Below are 17659 nucleotides of genomic sequence, written 5' to 3'. Positions count from 1 at the left end.
TCTGGAAAACTCTTATCAGAAGCAAAGTTACTAACAAATATGATGACCCTAAAACCTCAAGTCTCGCTATTAAAATACTGGCACATGTAACTGTTTAGGGCCAAGCTCTACCCTCCATTACATGAGTGCAATTTCACTATCTAAAAAGGCTCTTAGACGTAATACATCCAAGGTATTTTGTAATGGTTCTCAGTAGCTAATAGGCAACTTTTCATATAGTATGATGAAAGACCTGAGATGTAACCAGGTTGTAGTCCAAAATGGAAAAATCTGTACTCTCTCCTATAGGAGTATAGTAGGATCAAGGTTTGACCCTATGACCAGTGCACCTACAGAAAGCTTTTTTTAAAAACAGTATTGTACTGAATTCCTGTTTTTACCTGATCCACATTTGAGAGACTTGGCAGGGGGTGAATAGCTGCAGGTTAGGTTGTCATATGTGTTACTTCCCAGACTATATTGTTCAATAGCTCTCGAAATAGAAGGAATGAATTCCATGTTTGTCATAACACATGTTATGAGCTGAGCACATGTAGCTCCCATTGACTTTTGTTGGAGTGATAGGTTATATAGGGCCTGACTTTTACCTAAGTAAAGGCCTGATCCTACAAACCCTCACTCCATGTTTTGCCTGAGTAAAGGCTGCAGAATCAGGCTCCAAGTCAGAAAGTCAAAGGAATTAGTAAACTCAAACTACTTAAGTTACATTTAAAATTCCCATTCACCCATAGCATTAATTTGAACAAAAAAAAATTATATATACAATGGACATCATTAGAGTGGTCTTGCTTCTGCTACAATACTTAATGATGCTTAGAAATCCTATGGTATCACGCGGAGTGCAGAGAATGGCATTTGATGTTCATGAAGTCTTAAGTAATTAATTATGCCTAACAAAAGAGTTAACAATAAAGTAGATGTTAATAGCTGGAGTAAATCCATCTTTTCATCTTCATCACTTGGATCACAAACAATTTTTAACAATTACCATCAGAATTTACTAAATATACTTTTTCCATAGGTATCCCCTCCCCCTCACCATACCTAATCTTTGCATGTTTAGTAGCCAAATACCAAAACGTATCAGAGATTGATATTGCCTTGTGGGGATAGCATCTCCATTCAGTTCTCACTTCAGCTATCATAATAACTCAATATGTTTCACAGAAATGTGAACTCTGGCTATGTCCTTGAGATCAAGGGATCATTTGCTATTAAGATGTGGGCAAACTATCAGGGAGAAAACTAATGAAGCAACAATATACTCATCAAGCAGAATGTAATTTAACTGTGAAGCAGCCCCATTAGAAATGCTAGATAACTTTGCTTAGACTTACAGCAGCAGCAAGTGTTAGCAGCAATTATTCTCCTCATATTTGTAGGTTAAGTGTGCTTAGGTCTTCCCTCACCCACCCATGTTTGACAAGTGCTAGGGAGGAAAGACTCCCAGGGGACAGCATGCCAGGGAGTGGGGAATGGGACAATCTACTGTGTTTAGGACCTCTGAAAGTGCCAAGCAAGAGGGAAATACTGATCTTCTTTAATAGTAGGCATATTAAAGACAACACCACAACCAGGCTTCCATACACCTGGAGCAGCAGCTTTGTATCATTTGCTTACCAAGATCTACACCCTCCCTGAAATTGTCTATTTCTTTCCTAAATTATTTCAATAATTTAGTACAAATAAAAATTACAGAAGAGAAAGGATGTTCCTTTTGACTTTTGAATGTCTTCCTTGCACTGAGAATTTCTTCTCTTGAGGTTTAAGAGCGAGAAATGGATTCAGATGATGGATGAAAAATACCTAACTTTCCTTTAAGCTGCCAGTTTGGGCTAACTTCTTCCAGAGCAGAGGAAAACATTAACTTTGTGTTACTTTCCTACATAATTAATTATCCAAAATATACAGCTTACCTCCCTCTGCACCGGAACACTGGTACTTCTCCAATAAAAGTAGAAGCTCCTACCTACTTGACTCTACAAACAAACATTGACTCTCCTTACAGCTACTTTCTGTTAATTGGATGCTGTTAGGCCCTAGCCAGGCACACAGGTGCCTAATATCAGACAGTCCTGGGTGCAGTAATTCGCAGCAGTAAGGACTGAAGCAGAGACCTGCAGCAAAAACCTGCCTTTTCACTTCAGGCAGGAATTTGGGCTCCAGTAAAATTCTCCAGAGATGGGTTTGAATATGCTCCAGAACATGGGGAACCAGAGCCCTGGTTTGTTTTTCCATTTTAGTGCGTGTGTTTTATAGTCATTTGTTCTGGGATCCTTTCTGAGGGCTTATTCCAGTAATTCAGCTGATGATAGGGATCTGCTAATGTTGGGATTATTCTAAGCAACTAAAATTGTAAGGCCCACTGTTTTCAATAGGAGCTAGACACCTATATATTTTGGGCCTAAATGCCCCCACTCATAATACACATCCTCTCATTGTTTTATTTGAAAAATATATGCTACACTATAAATTAAACATTCCAGAGAGTCTCTCCCTCTAGGAGGGATCAACATATGGCAAGAACCAAGAGGTAAGCTTGAAATGTACTGAAGTGAAATATGGTTCAGTTATTTTAATTGCACAGAGGTGATTAAATCAATTGCTTGAGGATTTGTTCAAATGGTTGGTGAGTTGTTGCAGCTGTTTTAATTTAAAAGGTCTGCTCAAGAAATGCAGTTTTTACATATATTGTAGAGTTAGCTTTTTTTTTTCTTGAGTGGAGGTGGGGATGTTTTGTGCATGCAACTGGATTTTGGATATGTTTATTGAAATGCAATGAATATAGATCACCAAAGCAATAATAAAGTAAACATGTCATGGAGATGGGTATAATCATGATTGAATGTAAGCACTGCCCTTAGTTGATAGTTATTGATATACTTATTCAGTATATTGGTGTAGTATGTAGGTATCTTTTGAAGTCATTCTCATGTAAAAGCACTCTAAGATCACTCTTTGGCCTTTTGGCTAAGCTCAACTGTGACTGTTGGGTAATAGCCAAGAGATCTAGAGCCCTGTGTGGATATTGTATCCACATGTGATCTGCAAAAATGATCCACGGATACCTGGGGATTTGCAAGGTTCTAAAGCTATCCTCTAACTGGGGAACTATATCCTGCATCTGCTGGGCATGGGATACAACAGTACTTTTCCATCTGTAACTTTAATTATCATAATAAATTATAAGGAACAAGCCCTTGATTGGGGTGGTGGAATAAATTACTTAACTGGTATTAGCATAGTTTATATTTCAGGGTTAGCAACCTATGGCACGTGTGCCAAAGACTGCACATGAGCCAATTTTTAATGGCACGCTACTGCCTGCCAGAGTCCTGGTAGGCAGCAGCAGCATGCCATTAAAAATCTGGCCTGGCCCACTCTTCTCCGTGCCCCCCCACCCATGGGGGCAGAGGGCAGAAGCTTGACCCTGCCAGCTCCCCTGCCTCTTCCCGCAGCATGCTGGGTTCCTGCCCCTCCTCCTCCATCCCTCCCTCCCTGCAGGCTGATCAACTGATGGCCCTTGCGAAGGGAGGGGATGGGAGAGGAGTGGAGTCAGCCTGTGGAGGCAGAGAAGAAGGGGCAGGGCCTTGGGGAAGGGGGGCATATCCCCTCCAGCCCCCTGCCGTGAGCACCCCACTGCCTCAGCCCAGACCTCCATCCCTCTGCCCTGACCCCCTGCACACACACAGCCCTTTGCCCTGAGCCCTGCACCCTGCACACCCCCGAGGTCCCTGCCCTGAGCCTTGTACCCCCCTCAGACACAGCCAGCCCTCTGTTTGACTCCTTCACACACACCCCCACGACCCCAGCCCTGACTCTGGCACCCCCACACATCCCTAGGCCCCCCCAGACACCCCCCACATCCTGATTCTTGCACCCCCAACATCCCCACCCCCACCCTGAGCACCAAACGGGAGCTCCTGCACACCCCCCACCCCACATTCCCACCTGCACCCCTTGCACCAAATGGGAGCTGCTCAGGTAAGCGCTCCACACCCAAACCTCCTGCCACAACCCTGAGCCCCCTCCCTCATTCTAGCTCCTGGCCAGACCCTACACCCCAGCCCTGTGCTCAGTGCACTCCCATCCTCAGCTCAATGCAGAGAGAGAGGAAGAGAATGGACCAGAACCAGGGAGAAGGTAGGTACCCACTGTATGTGGGCAGGGCCGGGACCTGGAACCCCTGAGCACTAGGTCAAACCAGACACCTAATATAAACAGAGGTATCCAAGGCATCATATATAGAGACAGCAGAATATAACAAGTTACTGTCTCTGATATGGTAGATTACCGGGGTTGGTACATGAGCTCTCCAAACACCATCACTTGTGCTTTAAATAACACGTGAAGATAGAAGGGCCTAGAGAGCTTATGATCTGACTTGGGCAAATGTAACTCATCAAGAAACATCAGATCCTATTCTAGATTCAGGTAGGACTATTATGATTTATAGGTGATCGGTTCTTATGTGCCCATGACCACAGTCTACTGTTACAGCATCTGCTTTTTCCATGTGCCTCCCCACTTTAGAGTTGCATGTCCTCTCCCTTACCTCTTTCCAGCAGGGCCAAAGAAACTTACCAGTTTAGACACAGGGCTGAATTTTCCACAAGAATCTGATGATCTGCAAGATCTCTATCCCTTTTAGCAGAAAATTGCCAGTGCTTCCCGTTTAGCTGGAAATCCTCTCTTGACAGAAGTGTCAGTTTCCAGTAGAGCGCTGTTCTTTACAAAGTCTAAATACTCATCTTCACAGTAATTACTGTAAGTTCCTTGGGGAAGGGAATAGATTGGAAGAGAATGAATGGAAGATTACAAATGCCATTCAAGGAACAGCAGAATTAAAAAAGGAAACACAGCATTCACCCACACGGAGTTTTTGGTGACTCAATCCTAACAAAAGTTAAGGCAGCATGGGCTAGTCTTTTTAACGAGAGATTGGAAGTCAAGAGACGCAGCTTGTATTCCAAGTTCTGACACCCTGTGTCACTCACCTAAGTGCGCTGGCCCTCTTTTTCCTCTTTAAGCAAATATTTCTACTGCACTTACTCAATGACACATTGTAGATTCTCAGATAAAAGAGGCTGGAAGTGCACGTGATTGCAACCAAAGTATGTTAACGGCATAATAGGATGATTTTTTTAACTAAATACAAATCTGTTCTCTGTTTGCAGTGTTGTTGTAGCCAGGTTGGTCCCAGGATATGAGAGAGACAAGGTAGGTAAATACATAATACAGTAAAGCCAGCACCTTTACTATTCTTTGCACTTCTGTAACATTTGTCATCCAGGGATCTCAAAGGATTTTATAAACATTAATTTTGCTTCACAACATGCCTGGGGAAAAATGTGAGGCTGTAGTACAGCCTCAAGAATGAGAGACAGGGAGAACAAAGAAACTAAAAATACTTCCCCTACCTAAAAAAGAGAAATACTCAGAATCAAAATGGCCTTCACAAAACTACAACTGCTTGTCTTTCCCAATGTAAAGGGCCAGCATGACAGTCTGGAAATTTGTCCATGTGATATTTAGGAATTCTGGCTGATTTTATGAAATTGCATCCCCACAAAGGGGCTGGCTGTATGACAGTTGCATGGGCAACAGTTATGCTGGCATTTCCTACCCTTAGTATTTGACTTTGCAACCTTTTAATCCTTAACTTTGTAATGCCTCATAGTTTAGTTTATTGATGAGTTACCTTAACTAATGGTAAATGAAGTTTTTTGCATGTGAAATGCCTGAGTTTTTAATAGAAATGCAATTTAAATAATAAAGCACATACCCATTTGTAGTGTTCAATGTGTTTTGTTGCCACTGTTACCTTTGTGAATATTTCACCGCTCGGTCTCCTGTTGGCCAATAGACTGAACATAATTAAGTTAAACTGTCTTCAAACAAAACATGTTTGGTTTTAATGTTTGTTTGTTTTTAACTTCTTCAGTTTTACTGTGGTCTCTAAATGACTTTTCATATAATTGTGTAACAGAAGACTGGGGGGACTTGTATCTACAATTTTGTGCCTTTTTTTAAAAAGGTAAATATTTAGAAAGTCATGGGCCCCCAATTTGTAAGAAGCAGATAAACAATATGCATGAAAAGGAGCTGGAATTTTGTATCTTATATTCATGAAACTTTTTTTTTTCCTTGAGGAAAGTAACAAACAGTAACCCTTTGGAAAGAAACAGTGTAACTCACCCCAGTACAAACCCAGGTTTATCCAAACCCAGTTTGCTTTCATTACAATTCTCTCTAGGACCCTTGTGTGTAATAATATTATGGTAATCTGAGGTAAATCTGGCATCTAAGGTAGCCGTTGCCATGACAACATAAATAGAGAAGCCCAAGTATGCAAACGAACTGGAGGGAGGGAATGTTGCTGAGTGGTTGATTATCAGGGGACAGAGAGCAGGGGGGTGGTTGAATGGGGCAGAGGTTTGGGGGCAGTCAGGGGATGGGGGTTGGATAAGCATGGGGTCTCAGGGGCCTGTCAGAAGGTGGGGTGTGGATGGAGTCGGGGCAGTCAGGGGACTGGGAGCAGGGGGTTGGACGGGTCGGGGGTTCGGAGGGGGGCAGTCAGGGGGTGGGAAGTGGGAGGGGGCAGATAGGAGGTGGGGGCCAGGCTGTTTGGAGAGGCACAGCCTTCCCTACCCAGCCCTCCATCCAGTTTTACAATCCCAATGTGGCCCTCGGTCCAAAAAGTTTTCCCACCCCTGGTCTAGATGGACCATTGGTCTGACCCAATATGGCCATTCTTATGAGGTACAGATCCTCTAAAATAGAAAATTCGGACAGAACCTTAACTATTGTCTTGCTATTCTGTGACTATAATAATATAATGTTGACATTTATTTTTATATTTTGAAATTCTGAAATAAAAATTTTCCAGAAAGTCTGTATTACAGAAAATTTTGAAAAATATTTGGTTTTGTTACAATTTGGAATGAAAACAAATGTCCAAAATATTGAAAATTCCTGTGAAATGGAAATTCCAAGTTTTTACAGGCTCTAGTCTTAAATCAATACACAATTTGTCTTAATGCCCAATTCCTGATATTAATTACTATACAACACCTTATTCTTCAGCCTCAGATCAGTATGTGATGTGACATAAAGTACCAAGTATGCTAAAATACCTAGGCACAAGAGGGTGGGTTGAGAAATAAGCATCAGCCAGTGAATTTTTTCGTAATTCTTTTTGTAACCTTGGGCCCTGACCCTGCTAAATAATGTATGTGACCCCTAATTTGTATGTGTTAACATGGACAAATATCTCTCAGTAATTAAGGGCTTTCTGTAATTTGCCAAAACAACATAAGCAGATTTCTCTTTTACTATTCTATCCATGTCATCTACATGTTGTATTTACCTTACCACTTCAGTCTATTTTCAATTAAATGTAACCTTGAATTTCCTATTACCCAAGAGCTTTCCATTCAGTTCTAAAATACAACTCCCTTGTCTCATACTGTATAGCAATATTTTATTATTGTTTATCCCTGTTAGAACTAGGCTGTGCTTTCTGTGTCCATCAGCTGTGTCCAAGCTGCAGCAGTCATCCCACAGACTGATACAAAAAGAGAGAGAGAGAGAGAGAGAGAGAGTGTGTTTTTCATTCAAATGAAAGTACATGTATTTGGTAGTGAAGTGTCATCTTTAAGAGCTACAGGACTGCTTCATTTCTTTGCATGGTGAGTCACAGGTTAGAGCAGGGCTGAGTCAAGGTTACATGGGGCCCCTTGGCAAACTCTCTGAAGATTGTTCCATGTACATCTATTTTAAATGCTGCTTAAACTAATGCTGGACCACACGTGGCCATAGAATGTATAGGTGCCCAGAGAATCTGAGCACTACACAGACTTCTCCCTCAATAAATGATCATCCCAAACCTACTGAGAATTAGTACTCGAGCATGTAAGAGTTATGCCTCCCTGGCAATGCCAGATTGAAAGAGTGCTCTTAAAAAAACAGCGGTGAATCAACCCTTCTGAAATCTTGCATCCCATTAAACTAATCCTGGTCTAGAGATATCCATGGTGCTAGAAGGGGACTCTACAGCTAAAAAAAATCTTTATTTTATTTAAACATCTGGTGCTGCACTTTCCTGGGCTTTTACATGACCCATAGCAGCACAAATAGCAGTCCTCCAGAAACCATTTAGGAGTCCTCATGCAACCTGTTAATGGTCCAGCTAGCAACGTAAAATCAATCCTGTAATTGAGTTAATGTCCCTCAGTCTGCCAAAAATCTGTTTCTGCAGGGATTTGAACCTTCAGTCCCGGGATGCAAAACCTTTGCTCTGTCACTTGAGGTAAAAGAGAATCTACAGTAGCTGGTAGCACTGGCCACTGGTAGAAGCAAAGCCATCGCAACTCAATGGCAATTAAAATGAAGAAATGCTATGTTGTCCCTTTATTTGAGCAGAAGTCCCATTGATATCAAGGGGCATCTTGCTGCATGTGGAATTAGGGCCCTAAGCTTGTCTGGCCTTTCAGATCCAATGAAGTCTGTAAAACCCACATCAGTGCTATTGAGAAGTAGGTGAAGACCCATGGCACTTGTTTAGTGCTGAGACACTTGATGCAGCACTTTGATAGACCCACTGGACTCCACAAATTGTGCAAATGAACAGCAAAGTCCTCTTTAGTACAGAAACCACTCCTTATCAGTCTCACTAGAATGTTCTTCTATTCATGTCCAAGGCAACCACAGGACAGTCACTTAATTGTTTTGTTTCAGTTTCACCATCTGTAGAATGGGGGCAAAGAGCCACTGTTTCCTAGGACCTTTATAAGGCTTCTCTCATCAGTGTTTGTGGTGATGAGTTCCAGAGAGATGCCTTTGAATGAAAAACTAAATTTTCTTATTCCTAAAATATTCAAAGCTCTCATCTTTTCTTCTCCAACAAACCAGAAATATGCATCCACTCAGATAACTGACAAAAGACAAAATTAAAGTGCAGTAAAACAACCCATCTGTGTTGGATTGTGTTTATTTCAGTGTGTAGTGCAGCCCCTTAGATAATATTTCTCCACATCACAGTATGCCGGCAACAAAATCAAGATTATGAGAATTTATTCAAACAAACCTCAATCATTTTTTTAACTTTCTCCAAAGATTCTGAATTAGAAATAGTCAAAACAAGAGTGGGGCATGGGGGGAGGAGAAGACCTAATGGAATAATTGAATAAAAAATGTGCCATTAAATCTAATTTCAGTAAGTAATTCAAACTCTAGTGGTAATGGAATAAAAGAACAGTAGAGTATCAACTGCACTCATATTAGAGAGAAATGCAACTCTGTAACATTTACTGTAAGAGTAGAAAAGGTGATTAGCTACATGAAAAAGGTTCCAGGAGTGGGTTGCCAAACCCCTTCATTTAACAGAAACATCCATAGAGGCATTACACATAGGAAGTACATGTCTCATATAGCAAATTATCCTATGTGCAAAATGCAACACTGTGCAAATGCATTAATCTTCTAAGTAGCATATTTTACTGGGCCTATTATGAGAATTAAGTCATATTGCAGCAATTCCAAAATGCAGCAACAGGCTTTCTTTCAAGTTAGAGCATCTCAAAGTCATCTAACGAATATATAACTTTTATAGATTGTCAGCTAGAATGCAATAACCAGAAGATAAAATACAGATGGAAGACATCATTAATGAAACTGACTCAGAATAGGTCAGACTGTGCATTCCCATTTCATCATTGTGACCTAATCATGGGACACATATTTTGTTCTGAGTGTACAGTTAATGTTTTGTTCTGGGACCAAATAATGTTATGTTTCATGTGGTTTGACTAGAAGATACAAAGGATTATTAGAATGTATCATCTACATAGCTCTGTGTAAATTGTTCAGCACATTACTGGCACTATACAAGCATCATCATCATGGAGTCTCACATTGCTGAATTCTCGTGTGTCAGCATCAAACAGTATAGGTGAACACAGCTATGCGAGGCGGACCAATGTAAGAACTGCAAATATGGTTACGTGTAGCACAGACAACGTTATCCATGACCATTGCAGGTGTACCCTGGCTTTGCGCTGTTCACATTTTTCACATAACTTTGCTTCAAAGCAGTTAATGGTGACATGACAAGTCTGCCACCAGCTTCCCTTATCATGGGCTGTTGTGTCCCAGTTGCTGGGGTCAGGCTGCCTTGCTGTCAAGTTTGACTTCAGTGAGTCTTTATATCATTTCTACTGGCCACCATGAGAACAGGGGCCTTGCTTTAGCTGACCAGAAAATATGGCCTGGGGGATTCTTGAGGTAGCCATATGAATAAGATGCCCAGGCCAATGTAACTGAGTTTTTATGAGCATGTTTTGAATGCCAAACATCCAACAATAGTTAAGGATTTCTTATATTGGGACTCTTGTCCCACCATTTGACCCTGCAAATAGACTGAAGACAGATAATGATAACTATATGAGTCAAGAATGGTTGTGGTACATGGTCTGGTCCAGATGCTGGAAAATGGGAAGTCCATAAGATTTCTGGCCTATACGGACCAAAAGTCTACACCCTACTCCCAAAAGGTAAGTCCCATGTGCCTGTGAAATAGCAACTGTATAAATCTCTTGTGCCTGTGGAATAGAAACTCCACTCCAAGCTGAATGCCCTAGGTGACAATAGGCTCATGGGAACTGCAATAGGCTGATGCCTGCCTATAGGTGACAGACTCTTTTTGAGAAGAGGCAGTTTCCTTCCGGTATGATCACATGCTACTAAATATAGGAGTTCACAGACTGCTAGAAATCTGCAGAACCACCTCCAATAAGAGGATTGTAATTAGCTCTCTATGTATTCAGTGAACAGATTTGGAAAGGGTAAGTAGTAGGGACAACACTTCCTGTGTGGGTGAGGTTTATAGAACCACAAGCTTCTGTACCCTTTCTAAGGCAGCAAGCCTGGATTGTGTGTGTGTAAATTCTTTCATTCCCTGTGACAGAAAAGAGCGGCTGTGGATTTAACCGTGGACACCTGAGATGCCCTTTAAAAAAAAAAATCTAAACAGACCTGACTTTCAAAATGGAGCAGGCTCAGTCTGTAGTCCTCAGCCCCCAGAGCATATTAAACCCAGGTAACTAGCTTCTCTTGACCATATGTGTTTCCATTCTTCACTGTCTACCTTTGTTCTGGGTCCTTTGAGAGATACAGCACACCCTTTTGGTAAAGATAGCCCTGAACTATGTATGAAATTGCTATAGCGATCAGTAGTGGTGTCAACACATCCAGATCTACCATCTCCTCCCTCTTAATTCTAAGGCACTGGTTCTGTAGCAACTACAGAAAGAGTATATCTTCTGAATCTCCAATACCACTCTCTGCAGCATCTAAGTTTTTACTTGGTGGTCTCCTGTCTAAGTGCTAACCAGACCTAACCCTGTTTAGCTTGTACAATCAGACAAGATCATAGCCTGGGGTGGAAGGACTGCAAGGCTTAATATTTAATGAATTACATCAATAAAATTTATTTTGCCAAGAAGAATGGGAACAGAAGAAAGGGGAAAAGGAGAGAAATAATTCATTAAAAGAACTCAGGCATAGAAAAGCAAGAAAAATAAGCCAGACTAGGAAAAAAAATTAAGCACAAAGGTTTGAAAATAGGTCAGAAATTTAAGAACTCTTAACCCATGGCAAACTGACAGTCACAAAGAGCTGAGCCTTTCAAAATGAGAAGAGATTGCACCCTGATATGTACTTTTGAAGAGTCTGTTAACTCCACTGCAAACAAATGTGTTGCCTATATTAGCAATAGCTTCAAATGCCTGCAGTACTTAAACATCTTTCTATGTGACTTGAATGCAAACACATTTTGTAAATGGGGGCAGATTTATTTCAGTACCTGACTATTAGAAATTTTATCAAAAGCAGCAAAGAGTCTTGTGGTACCTTATAGACTAACAGACGTTTTGGAGCATGAGCTTTCGTGGGTGAATACCCACTTCGTTGGATGCATGTAGCGCATCAACATTCTATTTTTTTCTCTCACTAGGGAAATAATTCCAGCCTTAATCAGAATTACATTTTTAACCCTTTAAGCAGCAGCCCTAGGGGGGGAAAAAGTTGTAGATCTATCAAGATCAAAATAATATATTGCATTTCTCTAGCAACTCTCATCAGATGATCTCAAAGTGTTTTAATTAATATTTTTAAGCCTCACAACAACAGTGTGAAGTAGCTCCAAATTATCTTCATTTATTACAGGGGCAAACTGAGAGACAGTGAGTTGAAACAACTGGCTCCAAACTGCATAGTAAAAGAATTGAAAATAGAGTCCAGAAATTCTAGAGCCCAGTCCTCTGAACTAACCCCTGGACAACTTTCCATCCCGCCTGTTAGTTATGGTAAGAGATTTTCCATTATGGCAACAATGTCAAAATCCTTCTGCAGGCAAAAATTGTGAAAGTAGCTACCCAGCCCTGCCAGGCAAACTGCTTTACCTGCTGAGGTCCAAATGTGGGATCTGATGTTTGACAAAGAACCAAAATAAAGGATGCCACAAATTATTTGTGGAGGAAAATTAAAGGGTCATAAGATTCAATCCTTTAGTGTAAATAATTCTTTTTATATCCTCCATTTCATAATTATTTTTACATAGCTATTTTTCAACATTAAAAGAGTAGGACACTAAATCTGTATGGAACATAGAGAACTTTGGGATTAAAACGTGTGATGTGCCTGAACGTGAGGTAAATTTCAGTCATGCTACTATGACTTAAAAAACAATTTGTAAAACACTAGTCCAGGATAGCATACAGCCAGATGCTAACACATATGGGTTTGTCTGTGCAGGGTTTGAACTTTAGTTGGTTTTGTTAAACTGGTACAACTTTGGTATATGGATTCACGCACATCAGTGTAAAACAGTTCAGTTTAGATTGGTAAGCCAATATATGAGTATTCAAATAAATTTGCACAATTTAATTAAATTGGTATAAAGTTGCACCTTAAGTTATATAGGTATAATTTTGTATCTAGATCAAACCTTTAAATTGTCCAAAATTCTACATTTACCATGTCAGAGAGTTGCAATGTGATACTTTAGTAAACCATTTTCATCAGATGGAATATTTTACCAGGAGATTATCTAGTCAACTACCACTCCTTAGACTGACTCTCTCTAAGCAGCAATGACATTTCATAACCTTCAGCACAGCATATAGGAGTCTGAATTCCTCTCAGGTTAGAAGAAGTGGAGGGGAAAGAGGCAAAGGCCAATTCCATCATTTTATGAGATTTGGTGCATGATTCCAGCTATAAAAGATACATAATTCTCAAGGTGCCGAATACTGATGATGATGAATTAGATTCCAAATTAGTCACATTTTGATAAGAAAAATATGCAAAACACCCCAAGCACTTTTGCAACGCTATCTTTTTTAAAATGCAACACCGGCCTATTACTAATTCATGCACCCGCAGTAACCCCTTTCCCTTTTGATTAAAAAAAAGCCAACATGCATCATTATGTGATTGGGGTTTAGAAAAGCTCACAGTTAATCATAGAATTCAAATAATGCCTTGGGGTTTACCTTTTTAATAATCATTTAAAAGCATGAATACAATTTCATGAGTGAATTTTGTGACTTCATTCACAGACATTTAAAGAAATTGACATTTAAAGAGGCTGACTGGAATGAAGCATCAAAGAGCCATGAACGGGACAGCTGCAGCAAGGACTCCTAATGCTGCAAACTGGCCAGACTGTGAATTTGTGGCAGGGTATCATTCACTTGCCCTACAATTGCACTTTCTTCTAGAGATTATAGCTCTGGAAGTAAGCCTCCTCCAATGCTAGCAAGCACTTTATATTTTACATTTATATAGCAGCTTTCCACCTGAAGGGTCCCAAAGTGCTTTACAAGCCCTACACTGCAGCTACAGCACCAGTGAAACGCAGCCACTTCTGAGGACAGCAGCCAGATGAGGTATAATAGCACACTACACAACCACAGTGGGGAAGGAAAATTTTGTCCAAGGACACGGGGTCAAATCCTTGCTCTTAGGAAAGGTGAAATGGGATCTTTAAAGTCCACACAAAGCAGCCAGGTTCTGATTTTTAATGTCTCATCCATAAGCTTCCCATTCAGCCCTTGGTTAACAAGGTGATAGGTGTTTTAAAAATGTCTCAGAGAGGTGGAATACAGCAAATGGCACATGACTATTGAGACCACTGGCACAAGTAATTCAGACAAACTCATCTGTCTCAGCTATTATCTTGTTCTCCCATTTGTCTGTTCATTCACTTGTCATGTTTTTCCTAAATTCTCAGTCTGGTCCACACATACATTTTATACCCATACAACTATTCCGGTAAAGGGTGCCATTTTTTTAAATCAAAATACTTACAGTGGTACATCCCTTAATGTGGACAGTTAGACTGATATAAAAGTGCCTGTATCAGTATAGATTTTTCACTTCCCATACAGGTATAAGCTATACCGATGAAGTTGACCCAGTCTAGAATTTGGGGTGGGTGAGGAGAAAAACAAGGGATTTCTAGTTTGGGTGTATTCATGTTTTAGCTGCCAACAACACTTAAAGACCTGTATTTACTGACCGTTATTATGTAGGGTCGAAAAATATTTCAGTACAAACAAGGCAGGGTTATGGAGAGGAGAAAATGTTCATGAAGGCACACACCCAACACTCAAGAAGCCTCAGCTCATTGTGTTACTGCACAAATGTGGGCAAGGCACTGAATTTCTCCCTGCCTCAGTTCCCTGTCGGTAAAAAGGGGTGCTACACACTAAAGAGACAATACAGAGAAAGGAAGTAAGCTCTGTACAATGTATAGGCAAGCTGTACAATAGGGCCCCACTCCTGGAGGAGATCGGGATGTACTACTGTAATAGAGATAACTGTGGCCTGGGTTCTCTGTTTAACCTCTTCCTGCCATGACTTTTCTTTCCATATTCCCCCCTTTATTTTTTTTTAAATCAGCAATTTTATATCTACTGCTCTTCTTTCTCCTTTTAATGCTCCTTTACAACATGGGATTTGTGTAGCTGGCATTGCAAGATATTTACATGCCAGATATGCTAAACATTCATATGCCCCTTCATGCTTCAGCCACCATTCCAGAAGACATGCTTCCATTCTCATGACGCTTGTTAAAAATATAAAGCGTTAATTAAATTTGTGACTGAACTCCTTGGGGAGAAGTGTATGTCACCATCTCTATTTTACCCACATTCTGCCATATATTTTTATGTTATAGTAGTCTCAGATGATGAGATTTCTAAAGATAGCTACAGCACTCAAGCCAGGGTTTAAGAATCTGCCTTCCAAAATCTGAGAGGAACAAGATGTGGAGCATGCTTTCAGAATTCTTAAAAGAGCAACATTTTGATGCGGAAACTACAGAACCCAAACAACCAAAAAAGAAAATCAACCTTCTGCTGGTTGCATCTGACTCAGATGATGAAAATGAACATGCATCAACTCGCACTGTTTTGGATTGTTATCATTGACTGAACCTATATTGAACCATCATCAGCATGGACGAATGTCCTCTGAAATGGTGGTTGAAGCATGAAGGGACATATGAATCTTTAGCGCATCTGGCATGTAAATATCTTGCTACGCCAGCTACAACATGAGAACACCTGTTCTCACTTTCAGGCAACATTGTGAACTAGAAGCGGGCAGCGTTATCGCCTGTTTACGTTTGCAAACTTGTTTGTCTGAGAGATTGGCTGAACAAGAAGTTGAACCCCACTTTGGTTCAACTTGTCAAGAATCTCATAACCCTGCAAAGCTGAAGTCAGCTTTGGCATTAGAAAATGGGAAACTTGTCAACAGAAAGATGCATGAATACTTTTTCACTAAGTACAGTTAGGTAGTACTTTCATGGCTCATCAACGTTTGGAATGTAGTATGAAATATGGGAAAATAGAGGGAGGTACCAGGGACAAAGCTGGCACCAACCTAGTAGGGCTAAACTTCACATGACGTGCAAGGCATTTTGTAACTTGTAAAATCATACTATAAATGCACTAGTTCAAGTGTGCGTCTTTGAAGCACACCTTCTGAATAAGATAAACACGCTCCAAGATAAGAGTTGCTCCCTGGAAGGAGACATCTCTCCTTTTTGTACTGCACTATTTTGCCTTTATACAATAAATTGGGCTAAATTTGGTTATTTGGAATCTTGAGCATTGTAACAAATGAATGACAAATGTATTCTAACAACTGGCTACACCTTTGAGTCAATACCAATAAGCCACTGTAGTGATTACTTTAGCTGAAATGGACAATTCTCATCTACAATGCAAAACCACCTATCCCATCACAGGCAGATTTAGCTTCCATTTAATGAACAATGGGTCACAGTCCTGCTATTGACTTTTATGCAGCTGACTCCTCTAAACTTCAAAAGGAGCTCTGTGCAACAATTACCCCTAAGAGGGCTGTTTACGTAAACAAACTTTAGAATATTACTGCTACTGCTTTTCAATATATATTTAGATACAAATGATTTGCAAACCCATGAAGAAATATAGTTTGGTAGACATCTCTTGATATGCAGTTCAGGCTCAGACACCACCCCTTTTTATCCATTTATAGATGTCCTTTGCATTTTATTTTGCAAAAATTATTCTTGCTTATAGCAGGGGGTAGTTCTTAAAACTGTTTACATATATTTTCCCCATCACAATTTAAAACTAAAAAAAACTTGTAACTTTTGCACTTCAATTATTTTTACTTTAATTTGTAGCTTACCAGAAAATGTTTACATTTACTGTTTTGTTCTTAATTTGACTAACTACCCCCATCTCAGGTTACATTAGGGAAAGACAGAACAACTCTGTCAGAAGCAATGTGGTCTAGTACACAAAATGATATTGGGACCCAGGAGCTCCCATTTCCAACCCCAGATCAGCTAAACTGACTTGCTCTGTGACTTTGAATCACTAAGATTTCTCCATCTGCAAAGCAAGGATAGCTAAGTGGAGAAACTTACTTACCACACAGTGATGTTAGAAGGATTAAACATTAAGAACATAAGAATGGCCCTACTGGGTCAGACCAAAGATCCATCTAGCCCAGTATCCTGTCTTCCAACAATAGCCAGTGCCAGGTGCCCCAGAGGGAACAAACAGAACAAGTAATCATCAAGTGATTCATCCCCTGTAGCTCATTCTGTTTCTAGCAAACAGAGGCTAGGGACACCATTCCTGCCCATCCTGGCTAATAGCCATTGATGGACCTATCCTCCATGAATTTATCTAGTTCTTTTTTGAACCCTGTTATTGTTTTGGCCTTCAAATCTTCTAGTAAGGAGTTCCACAGGTTGACCGTGCATTGTGTGAAGAAATACTTCCTTTTATTTGTTTTAAACCTGCTGCCTATTAATTTCATTTGGTGACCCCTAGCTCTTGTATTATGAGAAGTAGTAAACAACACGTATCTACTTCCTCTACACCAGTCATGATTTTATAGACCTCAATCTAAAAGCAAAGCATTTATGAAGTTGCTTCATTCTGCAACCAAAAAGACCCACGCCACTAAATTTCTCCAACTATTATGCCCTTCTTGGAAGTAGTGTTTCATTCCAACCAGTGCTTAGGCGTCTGCTGTCCTCTGAAAACAACTTCATATAATTGTGTGCATTTTAACACTGAACTTTGTAATA

The 17659-nt window shown here is 40.3% G+C and overlaps 1 long non-coding RNA gene across 1 annotated transcript; it reads left to right on the top strand.

The window, feature by feature from the left end:
• Positions 1-2156: 2156 nt before the first annotated feature.
• On the top strand, positions 2157-13820 carry LOC120383870. Its single transcript, XR_005588554.1, has 4 exons — positions 2157-2533; positions 5178-5220; positions 12226-12365; positions 13620-13820. It is a non-coding gene; the product is annotated as an uncharacterized LOC120383870 (long non-coding RNA).
• The last annotated feature ends 3839 nt before the right edge of the window (positions 13821-17659 follow it).

Source organism: Mauremys reevesii, linkage group 15 (assembly GCF_016161935.1).
Source record: "Mauremys reevesii isolate NIE-2019 linkage group 15, ASM1616193v1, whole genome shotgun sequence".
In the NCBI taxonomy this organism is placed as follows: domain Eukaryota; kingdom Metazoa; phylum Chordata; order Testudines; family Geoemydidae; genus Mauremys; species Mauremys reevesii.
Note: the sequence above shows the minus strand (reverse complement) of the source record. Positions and strands in the feature narration are given on the sequence as shown.